At 37.5% G+C, this 19,985-nt stretch overlaps 1 protein-coding gene across 1 annotated transcript in view; it reads right to left on the bottom strand.

Annotated features, from left to right (window-relative positions):
* The window catches only part of PAX3 (paired box 3), a 107,813-nt gene that overhangs the window by 57,998 nt on the left and 29,830 nt on the right, over positions 1-19,985 (bottom strand). The gene's annotated exons all lie outside the window — the stretch shown is intronic.

Raw genomic sequence — 19,985 nt, 5'->3', positions numbered from 1 at the left:
CATTTGAGGGAAATGTAATACTAATGAAAATTTGGAGCTTGAGGCTTTGACCACATGATGCCAAGTCTTCTGTTTGAAAAGTTTAAAAATTAGTGTTTGGCATTGGGAGACCAAACCACGAAATGACTTGCTAAACTTCTCATTTTCCTTCCAGGAAATCCATTCCACATCATTGTAAGTGTTCTTTAGTTCTTATTTCAAGGATCCATAATTTCAATCCTGTGAATTCTATCTCTACCTACTTATATCACAATAATTTTCTAGAATCTTCAAAGTTCAGTTTTTGTTGACAAGACGAGATCAATAATCAATCAACAAGTTATAATTAAGCTAGGCACTGTGCTAAGGGCTAGAGATTTTTTTTTAAAAAAGCAAATGAACAAATAAACAAACAAACCACTGTTTAAAGCATCTATTGGGAAAACATCATACAAACAACCATGAACACACAAGATTTAGAAGTATAAATGGAGATAATGTTGAGGAAATTGCACTGGCAGTGGGAAGGACTGAAAAAGGCTTCCTGCAAAAAGACAGGATTTGAGCTATCTTAAAGGAAGCTAAATAATACTAAATGCTTAAGAAAATCTAGGAAGTAGTACAGAGAAAGAGTCCAGTAGTAGGAACAGTTAGGAACCCAGTGTTTCTGGACAGTAGAGAAACAGGAGGGGAAGTAAAGTAAAAGACAATTAGAAAAGACAGCCCTTGAAAAACAATCATAGAGTCTGTCATCAGACTTGCCAGTTGTGGAGGGCCATCTGACCTCATGTCCTGCCCTAGCCTCATACCCAATGAAACATCATCGCAGTGGGATTTTAGCAGAAGCGAATGGACAAGACATTTCTCAAATAAACAGATGAATTTGGGGAAGCTGTCATCACAGATTCCTACCCTAAATTGACTGCAAGACTTAGGGACCAATGTTTTATTTCTCCACTTGAATCCTATAATTAGTTAACAAACCTGTTGGAATAGAATGCCCTCAACCAACAAAGATCCAAACTTGACTATCGTCAAGTAAGCTATAACTACCTCAGCTACCTAGAGGAAGGATCACATAGTTATGAAGTATCAGGGTAGACTATAAATCTAGATTTTCTTTTTTCTATTTACAAAACTCCATGGGTAAAGCACTCTCCTCAGAAGTCCAAAGATGAGGGAGTAAGGGAGAAGGAGGGGAGAGAGAGAGAGAGAGAGAGAGAGAGAGAGAGAGAGAGAGAGAGAGAGAGAGAGAGAGAGAAGGAAGGAAGGAAGGAGGGAAAGAAGGAAGAAAGGAAATTAGGAAGAGAAAGAAAGGAGGAAGAGACAGAGATAAAGAGAGAAAGAAGGAAGAGAGAGAGAAAGGGAAGAAAACGGAGAGAAGAAAGAAAAAAGAGACAGAAGGAAGAGAGAGAAAGAAGAAAAAGGAGAGAGAGAAGGAAGGAAGACAGAGAAAAAGAAAAGAAAGGAGGAAGAAATTGAGAGAAAGAAGGGAAAGAGAGAAAGAAAGAAGAAAGAAACAGAGAAAGAAGGGGGAGAGAGAAAGAAGAGAGAGAAGGAAGAGAGACAGAGAGAGAGAAAGAGAAAAGGAAGAAAGGAGGAAGAGACAGATAGAAAGAGACAGAGACAGACAAAGATTCAAGGGCATAAAGAATAGTTACCCCAAAACGAAGTTCCGGCCAGACCTGGGTTTAGCATCAGGGACGGAGTCCTGTTTTTCTCTCTCACTATACTCCCTCTCTAGTGGAAGAACTGGGGCCTTCTCCCTACGAACTGGAGATCTGGTTCAGCTAGGCACATGTTAATCTTAGGAGAGGCTCACCCTGTCAACACTCTTCAGACAGGATTCCTCCTGTCAGCACTCTCCCCTCCCCATCTCCTGCCTCCCAAGCATTTGCAAAGTCCACATCAGCTCACACCTGCTCCGCGCATTGTTCCTGCCCCAGGCTCCCGGTCATTGGCTGGTGCCATCCTCTGGAAGAAGAGGAAAACAAAGGTCCCCCAGAATTCTTCCCAGTTGTTATGGCTTGCCGATTCTACAATCACTTCTGCTAGACTTTGACCTCTGTTTTGGCTTCTGACTCGGTTTGACTTGGGCTTTGACGCTGTTAACTCTGGAACTTGGACTTGGACTGCTGGCTGCAGCCCAAGACTGAAATCTCATCTGGTCCCCGAATTCCTATTTAACGGGCCTCAGTTTCCCAATCTGTAAAATCATTGGTTGGGCTAGTTCTCTAGTTCTAAATCTATTATCTAATCATCCTATTATTCTTATTTACCATCATTCAATTCAATTCGATTCAATAAACATTTATTGAGGAATTATTAGGTATTAGATGTTAGATATGCAAAGATAAAAATGTAACAGTTTGCCTTCAAGAAGCCTGAAATTCTACTGGAAGGAATAGTCTAGCTCATGGGCCTCGGCCCCAGTCCATGATGCTGCAATGGCTGCGGGAGGAAAACCGAAGAATAACAGCCCTTCCTGTGGTACTATTGAGGGACAGTGAGATGGTGCAACGGATAGAGCACTGGGCTTGGAACGAGACAGACTCATTGTCATGAGTTCAAATCCCAGCCTTAGACACTAAGTGTAGCCGTATGACCCTCAGGAAGTCACTTAATCCTGTTTACCTCTGTTTCCTCAAATCTGTAAAATGAGCTTAAGAGGAAAATGGCAAACTGCTCCAGTATCTTTGCCAAAAAAAAAAAAAAACAATGGAATTACAATAAATCAGAAAGATTGAAGAGACGCAACAATAGTACTACTAAGCATCCCTGCAGCTATTCCAGGAACTTGTAGCAAAAAAATGTGCACAAGGGTACCATCACATGACTAAATAGCACTTTTTTGAAGAGAAGGAGATTTTTTCCCCCACTACTATAAAGCCACCCTCAAGACACCAAGGCTAACCTTCCATGAATCTTCCTGGCCATCCCCCTTCTTTTCCAGGATTTCTTTGGCCCTTCCTGTGATAATGTGGGACTCTTCCCTTAATTGGGGTAAAAAAGTTGCGATAACACAGCTAACCTTCAGTAAGAGATGGTGGACTTTATCCTAGTCACTTTGGGAACTCTCTGAAATAAACCCCAAGGTCCCCAGAGCAGTCATCTTTGGTTGTCCATGTTCTTCATCTAGAATTCTCCTTCCTTTGCTCCATTCCCAAGAGATTTGTGCCATTTCAGCAAAAGCTTCCCTTAGAGGGTTTCAGATAAGAACTGCAGGGATCAAATAATTCCTTTTAGTCAACCTTAAAGACACTTAAGATATGAGAATATGTTCCCTGGCTGTCTTTTGACTATGCATCCCACACTCTTACATTACCACTCTTCCAAATGAATCCTGGTCCATTTGATTACTTTTTTATATAAATAAGCAGTATGTAAGATAGGTTGGAGTAGGGGGAGAATATTTAGGACCAACAGATATTTAATAAAAGCATTTGGTTATTGATTGCTTGATCTGAAAGTGATCTAAAAGTCTATATTTACCATCACATTTCTTAAAATTGAATTGTATGGGATGCCTATTTTAGGAGCACAAAGTGAAAGTAATAAAATATAATTCGACTATTTGCTGATCTGCTACCTTTTTGGTGAAAAGTAAGCCTAAAGTCCTTTCAAGACAAGATTCTTTGCTGATTGCTGCATGCTAACCAAGATCTTGTTTCCATCTGTAATACCCAGGAGATCTATAATTGGAGATGGCAGCAAGACAAAATGTCAAAGACAGGATAACAGGTTTTGTATTTTTGTTGTCAGGAAACTGGAGGAAAAGCAGCAGGAATCAAGACTTGCTGTACAAAACATTTGTGCTGCCTTCTCTTGCCCTGATTTAAACCCACTCAAATACTCTGCAAGTAGCTCATTTTTTAAAAATAAAAGATGCCAAATTTGGATTTTCTGGCGACAATCATGTCTCTCTAAAGTCTGGAGGCCCAAAGTCACATGGATAGTAAGTTGTAGATTCAGAATTTGAAAACAGATCTTCTGACGCCAAACTCAATGCATATCGTCCTCCACTTGGCCCCTCTGCTCTCTTTGCCTGGGTTTTTAATCTAGCTGGGAAGTTACAATATACAAATAAAACGGTTCCTGGAAAGTTTTTGAACCCCACTTTCCAGAAAATTTCAGTCATAAAAGTATTTTATTTAATGATAGTTCTACTGTAAGTCTTAAACCAAAAGTGTTTGATGATTAACAAAGTAGTGTTTAGACTTCTAATCCCCCATTTTGTGTTCAGAGGATATGTTATTTGCCTCCAGGGACTGATGTTACAGCATTTCCTCACCTCATATTTACTGTGGTTTTCTTACAGCAAGGCAAGCTCATCAGTTCTGACATGCTTCCTCTTGCAATAGGCATTATCTCTTGCCTCAAACATATAAGGTTACCCTTGAGAGCCTGGAATTCAAGGTCCTTCTTCTATATCCAGAGAAACCTCTGAAAGACAAGGCTAGCCAGGCTTGCTGGCTAAACTGTAAAGTCCAGGAGTCTCCAGGACTGTCTCTGGATCTGCTTCCAGAGAGCCAAAACTGATGTTTCTATCAATACCAGAATGACACAAAGATTGAGATATCATTTTTGTTGGCTGAAAGCGGACGTCTGCAAACCAGGTTTCTTTTTCAGTGATGTCAGCAATTCTGATGAGAGTATCTAATGTGCAATATTAAACTTCTCAGACGATCCAAAAGTGAGACAGATTGTGCTATTTCCTACATATTGAAGACATTTCATGCAGTGGAGGATTTCCAAAAAAGATGTAGTAATAATAATGGGGAGCCAGACTGTGTTCGGCTGTTGGCAGCTATTATTTGAGGAGGATGGTGGATCATGAATCCACCCTGTGCGTGCAAACTGTGGTCTAATAAAATTCGACTCAGGCCTCCTAATGGACAAAAGACCACCTCAGTTGGGGGAGACTACACCAACCCCTATAATGTAACCATGCTCAGCATGTTTCATTAGGATGTTCATCCAGGAACTTTTAATTTACTTTTAAGGTGAATAATTACTGAATATTTAATCATAAGGAATATTATTTTAGTTTACAAACTAATTAAGGAAGTTAAAATTAATTATGTCTTTAAAATTAACAATTAAACTTTACTTTAAAAATGCAACCTTTTAAAATGAGATTTTAATAATAATACATTAAATTAAAATATTAAAATTTTATGAGACATTTTAGAGTGATGGAGTGCATACCTGCCTTGGAGAGGTTAGAAAATTCTTTCTCAATCCACAAATTACCAGAATTAAAGACTGAATGGGATCAAAATCTCCCAGTTAGTCACTCACAGGTATATATTTTGTTTGTACTTATCCATTTTCCTAAAAGACTGAAAGCTTCTCAAAGGCAGGTGCTATGTAAGTTTTCTTTCTGTATTCTCAGAGCCTAGCATGGTGCCTGACTCATTTCATTGCTGTGGGGAGCTCTATCCCACTATCAACAGGGAGCTGCACCTGCTCTATCATTTATATTCTAAAAGACTTGGCAAGGGCACGGCTTGCCACTGTTTGCCCAAAGCCAAACAGTCAGTGAGACTCCAGAGGTGGGCCTTGACCCTGGGTTTTCATGACTCAGAAGCCACTTCTGTAATCCCCTGCTGCCTCTCACCTAGTACATAGTGGGGTGTAATTAAATACTTGTTAATTGGGTTACTAAAAAATAATAATAATAATAATAATGAAATAACAAGGTTAAAGTTCTCCTGAATAATGTCAAAGATCTTTAAGTGTGGTTCTTAAATCATCTCTTAAGAAGAATAAATTTACTCATTAGTAAAATGAAGTTGAAGTCAATGATTCCCTAACACTCCTGCTGATTCTTAAGTATTCTGGGTCTGAGTTGAAGGATGAGTTGGGGTTTCTGATACAGTTTATTTGCACTGATTTCTCCTTCAGTGCTGTGCAGTGAACTTTTCCTTAGAAATGTCAATATTTTCTTAATTCTTTTTCCCTCACTGTAGCCCTGGAATACCCCTCCCTCTCCAGAAACAACCCCAAGTCAGGGCTGGCCCATTTTTAAGCCCATCTCTCCGTTCTTCCCAAGGCCTTTGACTCTCTGCTACCCTATACTTCCAAAGATTATCCTTTTAACTCACATATTTCTTCAGAAGTACTTTTTTCTCCTTTCTGCAACTAAAGAGCTCCTTTTTTCTTGATCCTACTCCAGTATAACCCAGTCTGGACTCCTAGACCAAGACACACTAAAATCCTCACACTCTGAGCCCTCCCTCTCAGAGACCCCTGCGGTCCTTTCTTGATCCCTTCTGCTCTCACTGAAGCAATCCCTTCCTGTAAACTGCTCCCTGATCCTTCCCATCCCCTCCCTACTCCCACTGAGACAATCCTCAGGCACAAAGGCCCCCTAACCTCTTCCAGTCCCTAAGGCTGACAGACTCTGAAACTGTCCTTTGATTTTTCTACTGCAAGAAATTAACTTTTCTTTCCTAGTAGACTGGAAGTCTCGTTTTCAAATGAATACAAAATGAAATGCTGTAGAGAGAGCCGTCTTCCTTTCTCGGGAGAGCATTTATTTAAACCCTTTTTTTCAAAATTCAGAATTTGGGAGTTAATACTGTGGAAGACTTTTGCTTGCTTGCTTCCTTGGTCAGTCAGACATCAGCTGAGATGCTTTTGTAGAAATGGCAGAATGACATTAACTTAGAAAGCATTTGGCTGAGTAAGTGCCCTACTCTTTATTTTTGAACTGTATTCAAACAATCTCAGTTGTGACTGAGGAAATTTATTCTGCCCCTATGTTTCCAGTCATGGGTTATAGTGGATAGAAAATCTCTTTTCAATTCACACTTATTAGGTTACTAAGCTAAATCACTTGCCTCAGTTTCCTCATCTGTAAAATCAGAAGAAAATGGCAAACCACTCCAGTATTTTTGCCAAGAAAATCTCAAAAGGGATCACATACTGAAATAACTGATCAGCAACAGAAACAGTCCTGAGAAGACCACCTAACCAAGGCATTAAATGATTCCTTCTTTCTGTATTGTCAATGTATGTAAGTAAATAAACATTCATGCTTGCATGGCTTTGAAGGCAGAAGTTGGTTCAAAGCCTGCCTTTTATCATCACTACTTAAGTGTGCTTGGGCAAAGCCAGTAGGTCTCATTTTCCCTAAGTTGAAAAATGAGAGTTTGACTAGTTTGCTTTTGAGACACAGTCAAATCTAAATCCAGGATCTGTGATCCTGTGGATAGGGGAATCAATAGTGTTGTTTATGATCATCATAATATATAGATTTCAAGCAAACATAATAATAGAGTTTAGTCCACAAAACGTGAGAGGGTGCCAGTGTTCATCACCATGCTGATCTCTTAGAGTGTAGAAAAACCAAAAAGGGGAAATTTACCTTTTTTTATTTTTATTTATTTATTTATTTGTTTGTTTTACAAATTATTCATTGTCAGGACTTGAATTTTGTTCTAGTGGTATCCCTAGTATATGGTATGTAGTAGGCACTTAATAAATGCTAGTTGATTGGAATTCATGTGACAAGCTCCAAAGTTTTAGAATATTTAGCAGGGTGTGTTGTACCTGGTCAGCTGCTCATTGCACCTTTGATGAACGAATGAAAGACTGTTAGAACTTTAGCTCAACAGAGAAAAATAAGCCTTCTAGAACATAAAAGTCACTTAAATGTGTTGAAACATCTAGATATTTTGTAATTCCACATATCTTTTGCTTTATTGTTGATAATTTTTGTAGTGTTCTGAAGTTTCTTATTTAGTGTTTTATCATTTTTTCCAAAGGAATATGTGCTATCCCAGTGGCCAAAAAAAAAAAAAAAAAAAAAAAAAAAAAAAAAGCCCCACACATTTTTAAACAATTTGTAAAAATGTTAAAAATAGTCACTGTTCTACCCGAGAAACTATTTTTAAAAATCCCATCTAAACTTATGAAAAATTTTAGCCCTTCTGATTAAATAAAGAGTTTGTTGCATTACAGGGATTGTTTTTAGTTGTGTTGCATCAGAAATAACAATGATTCACTTTTCTCAGCTGCTTTCAGCTAAATTGGGTATTTCTGGGAAAACTGGCCAAAAAGTTGACTCATCTTAATAATGGGTAGAAAAAGAGAACCACATTTGTCTTCTTTATTTTCTTTTTAAAAATTAGGACACTATACAAGATGTAATCACCTTTCATATTTAAACATTTCCTGGGAAAGATGATCTTGGAAAAGAAAAATAATCCCAAACTCAAGTATAGCCTATCTCTGTGCATTTTTAGGCAAAAAAAAAAAAAGATAGATATTTAGATAGATAGATGGATAGATAGATAGATAGATAGATAGATAGATAGATAGATAGATGGATGGATGGATGGATAGATAGAATTTTTAGAGTCTCAGCTTGCCTGGCTTTCAGGAGGAAAAAGGAATCTGTTAAAGGCAGTGGAGGGCTTTCCTGCATTACTGTGGCTACACAGAAACCTTCACTAAGCTGACTGTGGTATCTCAAGTTCTCACATACAAATCTCTGAGCACATGAAGCATCATAAGCATAGGAAGGTATATAGCAAGAGGATCCAAGAGCAAAAAAAGTTGGGGGAGGGGCAGGAGTAAAAAAAAAGGGGGGGCACTTGGTCACGAAGAATCTGGCAGTAGAGCTCCGTTACCTCCTCATCAAAGGCAGTGCCCGCTAAGAATACCCCTCGACCAGCAGCACAGGCTCAAGTTCCCAGATCTCCTCGCCCATTTCCTAGCTACCTTCTTTAAATTATGGATCCTCTTGAACAACAACAAAAAATTATCTTTTGAGTTAAATTAAATGAAGATGGGGAGGGAAAAAAAAATCACTGATTCTGGTTTTTATGACTAGCCTTTTTTCCCCCGATTTAGTTACGCGAACCCAGACATCATCCCGTTATACCCGGATGCCTCCTCCTTTTTTTCCCTTATTCAACACCTTGTTCCAAATCCGTTTGAAGCATGAAGCCTGTGTTTCGGGCCATGAATGGATGACCCTCCGGTGTACACTGACCCAAAGATAAACTTTGACCTGCTGCTTGGTAATAACACTTTTTCTTAAGACGCCTTGTTCCTTTTATGAACTGCAGCTTGACCCCAGAATCGAAAAGCTGACATGCATTAATATACATCTCTCAGCGCCCCTTGACTTGGTCATCAGGAACCTTTGACCTCTGGACTTGATGCTGAAACTTTCGTTGTTACTTGAAAATCAAAAGTAACTTCTCTGGAGTTGAGAAATATTTTGATTTGCTTCATGAAATACCACTGTTTCCCCCAAATTGATAGTGTGAACTTCTTCATAAAAATTATAAGAACAGCAAACATTCACCACTAAGGAACTCTCACTACCAAGAGTCATTGTTGGTGGATTTTTTATTTTTTTTTTCTTCTCACCCTTACTCTCTAGGGCCAAATCTGGGATTTGTTGCATAGCTCTGATTTAACACTCAGTAGAAAATCTCTAACCCGGAGGGCAGAGCTGTGAAGTGAGACAGACACTCTAACAGCTTTTCCCAAAAGGGTCTAATCATAAAGCTTTTTTTTTCCCCTTGGGGATTTCTCTCTCTCTCTCTCTCTCTCTCTCTCTCTCTCTCTCTCTCTCAGTCTCTCTCTCTTTCTCTTTCTCTCTCTCTCTCTTTCCTTTAAATCTTTCATTTTTTAAATGAAACATCTCAAGGCCTCAAATTCCTTAAACTACATTGCTTCATTTCTCTTGTTCTACTATAAGAGAAATTGAGATTTTTTTTTTAGGTCGGTTTCTTATGAGAGTAAATTTCATGCACATTTAAGTAGAGAGAGGATATGTAGATATGTTACACATATATGTGATTCTTGAATATATTTTTGTGTGTTTTAGTAGGCAACTCAGACAATGTAGTCAACAGAACATCATTGTTTGAGTAAGCACATTCCTCACTTCCTGGTACTTTCTGAGATGGAAATTCCTAATTCTTGGAATCATATTACATTGTGGCAGGAGTCAGCTTGCTTCTGCCTGTTTTACATCTAGATTGAGAAGTAGAACCGAGGTTCTACAAAGCAAATGAGCACTTTCCAGGGCTTAGATGATATATCAAATAGAGAGTATGTACAACATTATAGTAATCAACCTCTATTAAGAAGACCATAAAAATAAAAGGGCTTTAGAAATTCTAGTCACAACAGGGAGCATTTGGGAAAGAGTATTGAGTGTATCTGGAAAAAAACAAAAATAATAAGCATACGTTGTGGGGCGGGGGGGAGGAGCGTAAAGCTAAGTAAAGTTTGTCTGTGTGTAGATGACCCTATAGTATTTGTTCTTTTTTATCTAATTTTTGCTTTTTGAGATTCAGAAATCCAATTAGGGCTTTCAATCCAAAATGTTTCCATCAATGTGGCATTTATATATGATTTACTTTATTTGTTTAAAATGTGCTATCAAAAAAGTAGGGGGGTGGAATTCTGTCCTATTTTGTTTTTAACAATGTTTTTTCTCAGTATTCACTAAGCTCAGAATTTAAAAAATCATAATTGTGACTTTATAAAAAGTGTAATGGATAGAGAACCAGAACATTATCTAGTCTTGGCTCCAACACTTCTTAGATGGGTGACTTTGGGACAGTCACTTACAATTACTCTGGGTTTCAAATTCCTCTTTTCTAAAATGAGGCTGATAATTTCTGCTCTTTGTATCAAGACTGTCATAAGAAGCAGGAGAAATCACGCTTTCATACCTATTTAAAATAGTAAAAATGCTTTAAAGGGGAAAGGAGGAAAATTTTCTAATTTTTTGACTATTTGAACTAAATTGTTCATTCCTTTGTAATTTTTCCAAAATTACCATATTTAGATCATAGAATTGCAGATTTGGAGCTGGGAGAGAATTCAGCGGCCATATCATGCAACCCTCTCACGTGACAAATGAGAATGTAAGGTTTAGGAAGGCTAAACTGCCCAGGATCCTTGAACGAGTAAGTGCAAGGGTAAGGAGTTGAGCCCAAGATCTTCTTCCCAGCCCCAAATCTAGCTCATTCTATCCCTTATGCCATGAAATTTCAAGTGTGAGAATTTGTATTTGAGTAATAATCACTTTAATAATAATAGATCAATAAGAAGGATCAGTTATAATCACAAAGTTGTTTGTTTTTAATAGTGCTTCCCTTCAGGTGATTTAGTGATTCTCTTATATTTCTAAAAATAACTGGTAGAGTCTAGAGATGGTCCCAAAATGTTCATTATTAGACTCTTGGAAATCTGGAATGCATGCTCCTTGCAGAAATTTCAAAAGTATTTGTTAAAATGGTAAAGGCATCCAAAAATAGTTGGGACATTTTTTCTGAGGTTTTCCTGAACTAGAACTGGCAGAATAAGATCAACACATTCACAATGATACATTATACCCAGTTTGGACATAAAAAGTACCAGGAAGATTAAAACAGTATTCAGGGATATTCCCATAAGCATCTGAGCCTAGAAGCAATGAGAGCACTTTCCACTCTCTGTCTAAGGTCTTTGACAATATTTTTAAGTTCATTTCAATAATGCTAATATTGACTTGATAATTCTTAAATGATGCCCTTATGTTATAGGTAAAAACATCACAAGTTTCTCCCTGTATATTCAGCAAACCCATAACAATCAAATTAGGAAACTGCTTTTCACAGTATCATTTGGACCTTTCAATAGAGACAATAAGAAGAGATTTATATAACAATGATAATTGATTTTACATAGCACTTTAAAGTTGGCAAAGCCAAATATAGACTAAGGAAAAGAAATTGGAAAGATTAGAGTCATCAACTCTCCCTTTTTGGACAGCACCACATCTCTTGGATGGACAGAGAGGAGAGGAGCCTTTCTGCCACTCAACACAGAAAGAAGGAGCACATATTTCCACTCTTTGCATCAAGTTTCCCTTACTAAATTTTAGGATTGAATGTCTACTCTGAAAATTCAGCCAGTAAGTCTGCATTTGGCAAGTTTGCAGATGTTGTTGAAAGGATCCTAAATATTTCAAAATACATACGTTTAAATAAAATGTATCATCTCACAAACCCTACAAAAAATAGCCTGGCGCGTGCGTGCGCACACACACACACACACACACACACACACACACACACACACACACAATGTATGTGTAGATAGAAATCATTTTACTTATTGACTTCCTCACAGTTCCCAAATTGACTTCCTCACAGTTTCCAAAGTCTGATTATACAATCTTGTATTACTAAAACATTTAAAATGGGTTTAAAGTCTATCATTTTTTAAAAAAAATCTCTCCCTCAATCTTTTGTTTAAGTCTCATAGCTTTTTTTTTTGGTTCTTCTCCAAATTATAGTAGATTTCTTTCTATAAAGGCAACTACTCAGGAGAACAGAGAATATTTTTACTAGAAAATATTTTTTTGTAATTTATGGCATGGGGTACCTGTTGACATTGAAAGTCAACAGAAATATTTTAGAGTTTGCATTTAATAACAAGGGACACATTTTGCCATCTTTCCCTGCAGTCTACAAAGTTGATCAGAACATAAACCACCTTTTTTTCCATCGTGTTCAAATCAACTCCACGAAATAATAAGAAGATAAGGTATCAGCAGAGCTTTCTGTTCTGGAACTGCATTATTTTAGTTTGTTTGTTTGTTTTAAAGTCAATATTTCTTTTTCAAATGTTGTAGTCACTTAAGAATATATTTAAATTTTTTTCCCTTGGTTTTAAAGAAAGTTCATGCAAATGCAAAGTCTCTTGATTACATTCTCTTCTATTAAATGACAGTATTAAAAAAGGGTTAGTTCTGTTGTTTCTTCACATTTTTTACATTTTCATGACCCAGGAATTCTAGAAACTATTTTATCTAACAATTAGCCCATAACATGTCTCAAAGTCATGGTGCCTTTTTTTCCATGAAGAATTACAAATCACGTGCTGATCCAAAGCCTACTTTTTCTCCTTCACTTGGGTTCTGTAACTTGATTTTGAAACAAATCCAAATTTCCCCATTGCCTGAGTTTCTACCTGGTTTTACGTTATGCCTCTCTGAAACCTACATTAACTGTCTAGACAACGGTGTCCCAGAAATTTTTCAGGCCCTAGAAATTCTATTTGATAAGCAAAGTCAATAACCATTTACTAAGTTCCAACTATGGGTCAGACACTGTGCTAAGTGCTCTTACAAATTTTATTTTACTTGATACTCACAAAAAGGTTTTTGTGAGTATCAAATAAGATAAAATCCCTATGCAGGGATAAAATCCCTAAACTGATGCAGACAAAAGTGTTGTGACTTGCCTAAGTCATACAATTAATAGGTATCAAAAGCCGGATTTAGACTCAATTCTTCCTGACTCCAGTTCTAACATTTTATTCACTCTGTCGTTTAACTGCTTCAGTTCAGCAAGCTAATTGATAAACAATCAAATAACCAAAATAATAATTTATCTTCACTTTTATTTCCTCATCTACAAAATGGGAGAATGAGTCAACCAGGTAATGCAATGGATAAGGGCTCCAGAGTCAGAAAGTCCTCAAATTCCAATCTGGGCTCAGACACTTACTAGTTGTGTGACCCTGGACAAGTCAAACTCTGCCTCAGTTTCCTTAGCTATAAAACGAATTTGGAGAAGGAAATGGTAAATCACTCCAGGACCATTAATTATCAAGAAAACCTCAAATAGGGTCACAAAGACTCAAAAAAGAATGAAGATGACAACAAAATAATGGGAGTCTAAGAAGAGATGGTCTTGATGGACTCTGCTAGTATTATGTTCTCTGAAAAAAATCTCACTCTCTCATCAAGACAAGACTTAGGTCAGTTCTGGGTACACAACAGAGCATATTAAGTAACCCTTGTTGGACGGTTAAAGTAACCTGGATGACTAATTCTATCTACTTAAAAGTAAGACACCAGATCCAGTGAAATCAGTGGTGACCCCGAATAGTGACAGCTCCCACATCTCACAGGGTCCAAAGGCAGCCAGTCCAGATCTTGAGCACAGTGGCAATCCCTTATCACCCCCCCCCCCAATATTCTGACACTTTTGTCTATTACACTTGAAGTGAGAAACAATGAAAAGTTTAAGTACTAATAACTTTATTTAGATTGCTGGCTTGGGGACCAACTCTAGGGCTGTGCCAGACCTGAACATACAATTGGTTCCAGGAAAAATAAAAATGCATGAAAGGTAGAGAAGAGTCTCATTCTTCATGTGTTAGGTAAACCCTGGAAGTATGCCTAAGCCTAAAGATATATTGGGATCACAGAGGTCTTTATCTTACATGTTGAGAGACTTACAACTTCAACCACTGAAAAAATGGGGTTCAACTTATTTTTAAGCTAAAAAAAAGTTTGTTGGGCAGCCAGGTGGCTCAGTGGATAGAGCACTAGCCTGAAGTCAGGAAGACCCAAATTCAAATCTAACCTCAGATACTTAACACTTTCTGGCTGTTTGACTCTGGACAAGTCACTTAACCCCAATTGCCTCAGGGGGAAAAAAGGTTGTTATAAAATCCAAATAGGAAAAGGAAACTGTATCTTAGATGACTTTACAAATTATTAAGTGAGATCGAGATAAATCAGTTTTAGCCACCTATAAAACCTGAATTCTTCTAAACTCACATTGGATTAAGGCTGGAATTCTTCTATTCTCCCCAAACCATAATCTAATCCTGAGAATGGCTCATAGACTATCCGGGATCCTTTCCAGTGGTGGGAGTATTAAAATGAAAGATGCTAATGCAAGATTAGAAGTGATGAAAATAATGGATCTGTATTATCTTGAAAACTAGTAAAGCAGTTCTTAAACTTTTTTTTTTTTTTTTTTTTTTTTTTTTTTTTTGGTCTCATTGACCCCTTCAGCAGTCTGGTAAAGCTCCTCTCAGGGGGAAAAAAAAAATGTCTTTAAAAACATACACACATACATAGGATTGCAAAGGAAACCAATTATATTGAAATAATAGTTAAGTTTTTCACATCCAAGTTCATAGACACTCCTGAAATCTATCCACAGAATGTTGGTGTTCAGTGGACCTCATTTAAGATCTTCCCTCCCTCTTTAGTGGTAGAGTCTTGGATTTGGAGTCAGGAGAGAGCTGGGTTTGAATTCTACCTCTGACAGTATGACCAGTGGTCACAGTCTCTCAGTAAAATGGAGATGATAATGACATCTATAGTATTTGCCTCCCAGAATTTTTTCAACAGGCATTAAGAAAATGCATAGAGAGTGCTCTGTAAACCTTAGGTCCACAACTCTTTTTATTACAGGCACACACATCCCAGACCCTAAGGAATTGTTTAGATTTTATAATAAAAGAAAAGTTTAAGGAGAGAGAGAGAGGCAAAAAAGAAAGGGATGGGAGTGAAAGGATTTTTATCTTTATAGAAGAGGGAAAGTAGAATTAAAGTTTCTCTGAAAGAGCCAACAACCCCTGATTCAAAATGGATTGTGTCTGCTCTCTGTGACATTGCTTAAAAAAGAAATCTTGAATTACTAAATCACAAACCATAGGCATATATGATGCATTATAATTAATTTTGCTTGACTTCTTTTTTTTTAAATTAGCATGCTCCAAACCTTAAAGGATTAGTTCTCTTTGTAACTATTGAAATCCACTTTCAAAAATTACCACTGAAAAAAAATTTTAAATGACTTCTCTTACCACAGAAGTTTTCGTGGCATCAAAGTTTTTGCTGATATAGCAGATGTCGGCTTTAGAATCGACTCTATTAACTATTTCTCTCCAACAATTAAATGATTGTTAATGTTTCTAGTATTTATATGGCATTTTTCTCCCACGTTCAGAGCATTTTGCAAAGTCATTCTCAAGGTTAATTGATCAGTCCATATTAATTAATGGACTTCTTCCTAGTTACTTTGAACTATACAGAACTATTAGCACATCTTATAATACTCCTAAAAATTGTTTTCTCAAAGCTTCAAGCTAGAAAAAATATTACTCCCTCCCCCATCGTTATGACTAATGTTATAATTATTTTTAAAAATAAAAGATTTAATCATCTTCATGAGCTTGCATGCAATTCAAGCTTGGTGATTTAAAAATTCAGGTAATTTAGAGAAAAGTTTGCAAGTAGTGAGTTGAAGGATTGCTATACTAAACAGCTGAGTCTTTAATAGTTACATAATGGACATTTCACAAAGGCAGTAACTTTTTATATTAATAGCTACATTATGGAATGTTATGTCAAAAAGCTGCATAGCAGAATCTTAAGAACTATGTCTCCAAACAGAATTCATTATGCAGAAATACAACATCAAACAATCATTTGGAACAGTCTGTTTAGCAAATAATCTGTAGAAGGTCTGTTGGGGTCTGTGGAAGGGAAGGGAGGGGGGGAGGATAGTCTTCAGAACAACTTTCCAGGTTTTTAAATGGCAGAGACATACTGCTTTTCCACATATATTTACAAATTTGGTGTTTTCCCCTTCTGGCTACATATACAGACACCCTGGAGGGGAAAACCAGCAATCTCTCTTAAATCTGTTTGTTCACACTTTTTGTAGAAATGTTTTCTTACCTTGCTTTTGACTCCCTTTACATCCCCCCTCCCCAATGAAATTCAAAAGCCCCTATCCAAATTGATGGAACCTACAATGGATAGCCTGCTTGGTCACACAAGACCCTGTATTACAGTGGCCTCTGTCCCATGTCTCCTTCAATAGCCAGGCACAAAGGGGTAAGCTAAGGACAGAGTTCCAGACTTCTTTCTAAACCTCTTTTTTTTTTTTTTAAACCCCTCCCTATTGGAACGGGTAAAGCCGCCCCCCCCCCACCTCCCGAGCCCTTGATATTCTTTGAACCTAACTTTTGTGGTCTAATATTTTACTCAAAAGAACTTTCTTCGGTTTGTAAACGTGTTTGTCTTGCAGGATTGTTCTGGGGAAATCATGCATATTTCAGCGGGCTCCATATGAAACCAGTTAAGTGATTCTCCCGCATGCTAATGTTACAAAATGCCATATTTACGCCATATTTGGGCTTGGTATTTTCCTCTACAAGCGGCTCAGCCTTCGGTATACACGTCCCCTCCCCACGTCCCTCCCACCCTTTATGTATATATGTTGCATACTTATGAAGCAGTGAGTATTTATCACCTTTTCTGAGCAGTAAGCAGAAAGAAATACAATACCATTACTTCCAGTTACTGGCTTTCCCAAGATAATTAGGTAACACAGTGGACTGAAGGCTCGGTTAGCCCAATACTGTTCAAGTTAAGTGATTGACATGCCTCTGTCTAGCTGCTCTATTAACTGTTTCATTTTGTTGCTATTTGCAGTTTGCTTGGCTAATACTTCGAACAAATACAGACTGTTTCTTTAGCCCCTTTTTTCTCTATGACCTTCTCCTGCCCATTTTCTTTGAGTCACTTCAAACTGCCTTGAAAAGGCCTGTTGAATGTGCACAGTCCATCAGAGTGCCAGGTTCATCCCATTCCTTGCCCTGAATGCTTTACTTCAAAGATGGGCCGCATTCTTTAATTGCCCTTTGAATTAATATCAAAGGGTCACAATGCGAGTGCCAAAAGAGAAAGGGGCTTTAATGAAGCAAAGAGCTGCCATTCATTTGCAGATAAGCACGTTTTTATGCCTGAGCGCTCACCACGGATAAATGCGGCCTGAAGTGGAGGAGGAGGCCGAGCAGGCTGGAGAGACTTTTACTTAAGTGGTGATTAGTTCAAACAAACAAGAGTAAACAAACAAATAAAAAAAAAGAAAAGAAAAGAAAAAAAGAAGAAGAAGAAAAAAAAAAAAAAAAAAACCCTGGACAAACACAGACATCGGAAAATAAAGAATAAGGCTGAATGTGCCCTCCTCCTACACCTCTGGAGGGGGGGGGAGGAGGGAGAAAAGAAGGGAGGGCTGGGGAGGGAGGTTGTTTGGTCGCACTTAATTAGCAAATTCATTCACCATTTTTAATCCGATATCTAAAGACCGAAATTACACATTGAAATATGCGCCTTATATAAAGTACATTCAATCAGAAAATTTAGACGAAAAAAAAAAATGTGCCTCTTTATTAAGAAAGGGGCTTCGGGGGTGCGGGGATGGAAATGACACAAGTCTGTAGCATCCCGTCTATCCGCGGAAGATTTCAGTACGCATTTGCACAATTGCTTTTTATGTGTATATATATATATATAGTATCAGATGTTTAAGAATTGTTAGTAGGCTAAGGCATTCCCCCACTATCTTTCATAGATTCTTCCTTCAAACTATCTTTCATAGATTCTTCCTTCAAAAGATTAAATCAAAGAAATCACAGCTGCCGGTGTGAGCGAGCACACCGTAGTTGCCCCTGCTTAGTCGCTGTTCTGAGCCTAGAGTTAAAACTCCATCGAAAACAAAATAAGAGAATCCAGGCAATGAAAGGTAAAAATATCGCCCAAATCGTTAAGTGATTACAGAGTGAAATACAGTACGTTAAGATTCCTCCCTCCCCCATTATTCTCTTTTTGAGAGATATGTTAAGTCTTCCTAAGAATAAGATGCTGATAGGACATGATAGAGCCGGGGATCTGGAGGTAGAAAGTGGCCGTCTGCGTTCTCAGTACACAAAATAGTCAGGGGAGTCACCTGAATCTTTCATTTTTCACATCTATGCTTTCATAATTACACTGTATTATGCTTCTCTAAGTGATGTACCAGATGCCTGCTCCCACTTTCAGATTCTAAGAAGTCTCTTAAAGATGTGGAGCCAATTTTCTGCATATTTCTACTGGGGCACATCCAACCTGCTTTGCAAGGTAACAATGAATCTTCTTTAGCTTTTGGAAAATGGAAAAAAAGTTTGTTTTTTGTTTTGTTTTGTTTTGTTTTTTAACTGCATTAATTTTGTTTTCCATATGCTTGGCCACCAGGTTCAGAGTTGCCAGAAAATAAATACTGTAGAGTCAGCCAGTCTATGCACATTTGAAACTTCTTCCAGGAAAACTCCTTCATGGTTTGTTACACCCTGCAGTTTGTGATGGGTCCCAACAGGCTTCAGAACAATGCAGAAATCAAAAGATGCATTGGCAAAACTTGAACCCTTGAAAATCATTTACGTTAACTGTCTATTGATTACCTCCTGTTCCCTGTAATTCACATCCTGTAACACATTTGCGTTCAGATCAACAAATTTATTTATCCTCATATCCATGTATGGATACATGCATATGTATAGCTATATATCTGTATGTGTTATGTGTTACGCAAAAGGATCTCTAAGTATTCTAATGTTGTCCCCCTTCTTTTCTGATTCTTCCCCTCCCCCCAAATAATTCTTTTCTGAAGAACATGTTTCTCTATAAAATCTACGTCTGTCAGTCCAGAAAGATATAGACAAATATTAACACAACTCTGATATAAATGACATTGGTAGAAATTATTTCCGTATGTTATGGACATGATCCGAGACCACAGTGTCACCATTTGACCAATGTGACTCTCATTCTCAAAGGTATTGGATCAAATCAACGAGTTACCAAATCCTTTATCCCATGGGACTCTAAAAAGTCAGTTTATCTATTTCAAGCCTTTATACAATTCAAGAATTACCAGCATGGAATATTTTAAACAACTTATCAGCAAGCACTTATTAAATACTTGTTGTATGCATGGTATTGTATCAGGTGGTGGTCACAATTTTTTTTTTACTACACTGTCTCTTTCCTCGAGGTTCATAAATATTTGCATAAAACTTTTAACTTTTTTAAATGCTCCATTTTTCATGCAGATTCATGGAAGCACAAAATTTCAGAGTTGGAAGTGACTTCATCAGCTATCTTATCCAACTTATACTACAAAATAATTCTTTCTACCTAAAACCTGACTAATGGTAATAAAATCCTTGCTTAAAGACCTCCGGGGGGGAAGAAATCACTACCTTCCCAGGTAGGTCATTCTACTTTTGGATAGCTCTCATTAAGATTTTTCCTGATAGCAAGCCTATTGACTCTAAAACTTCCATTCATTGCTCTCAATTCTGTTTATTCCAAACTGACCAAACTGACTAATTCATCCTTTCTACAACAA

Source organism: Antechinus flavipes, chromosome 3 (assembly GCF_016432865.1).
Source record: "Antechinus flavipes isolate AdamAnt ecotype Samford, QLD, Australia chromosome 3, AdamAnt_v2, whole genome shotgun sequence".
Classification (NCBI taxonomy): domain Eukaryota; kingdom Metazoa; phylum Chordata; class Mammalia; order Dasyuromorphia; family Dasyuridae; genus Antechinus; species Antechinus flavipes.
This window is presented reverse-complemented; position numbering and strand designations above follow the sequence as displayed.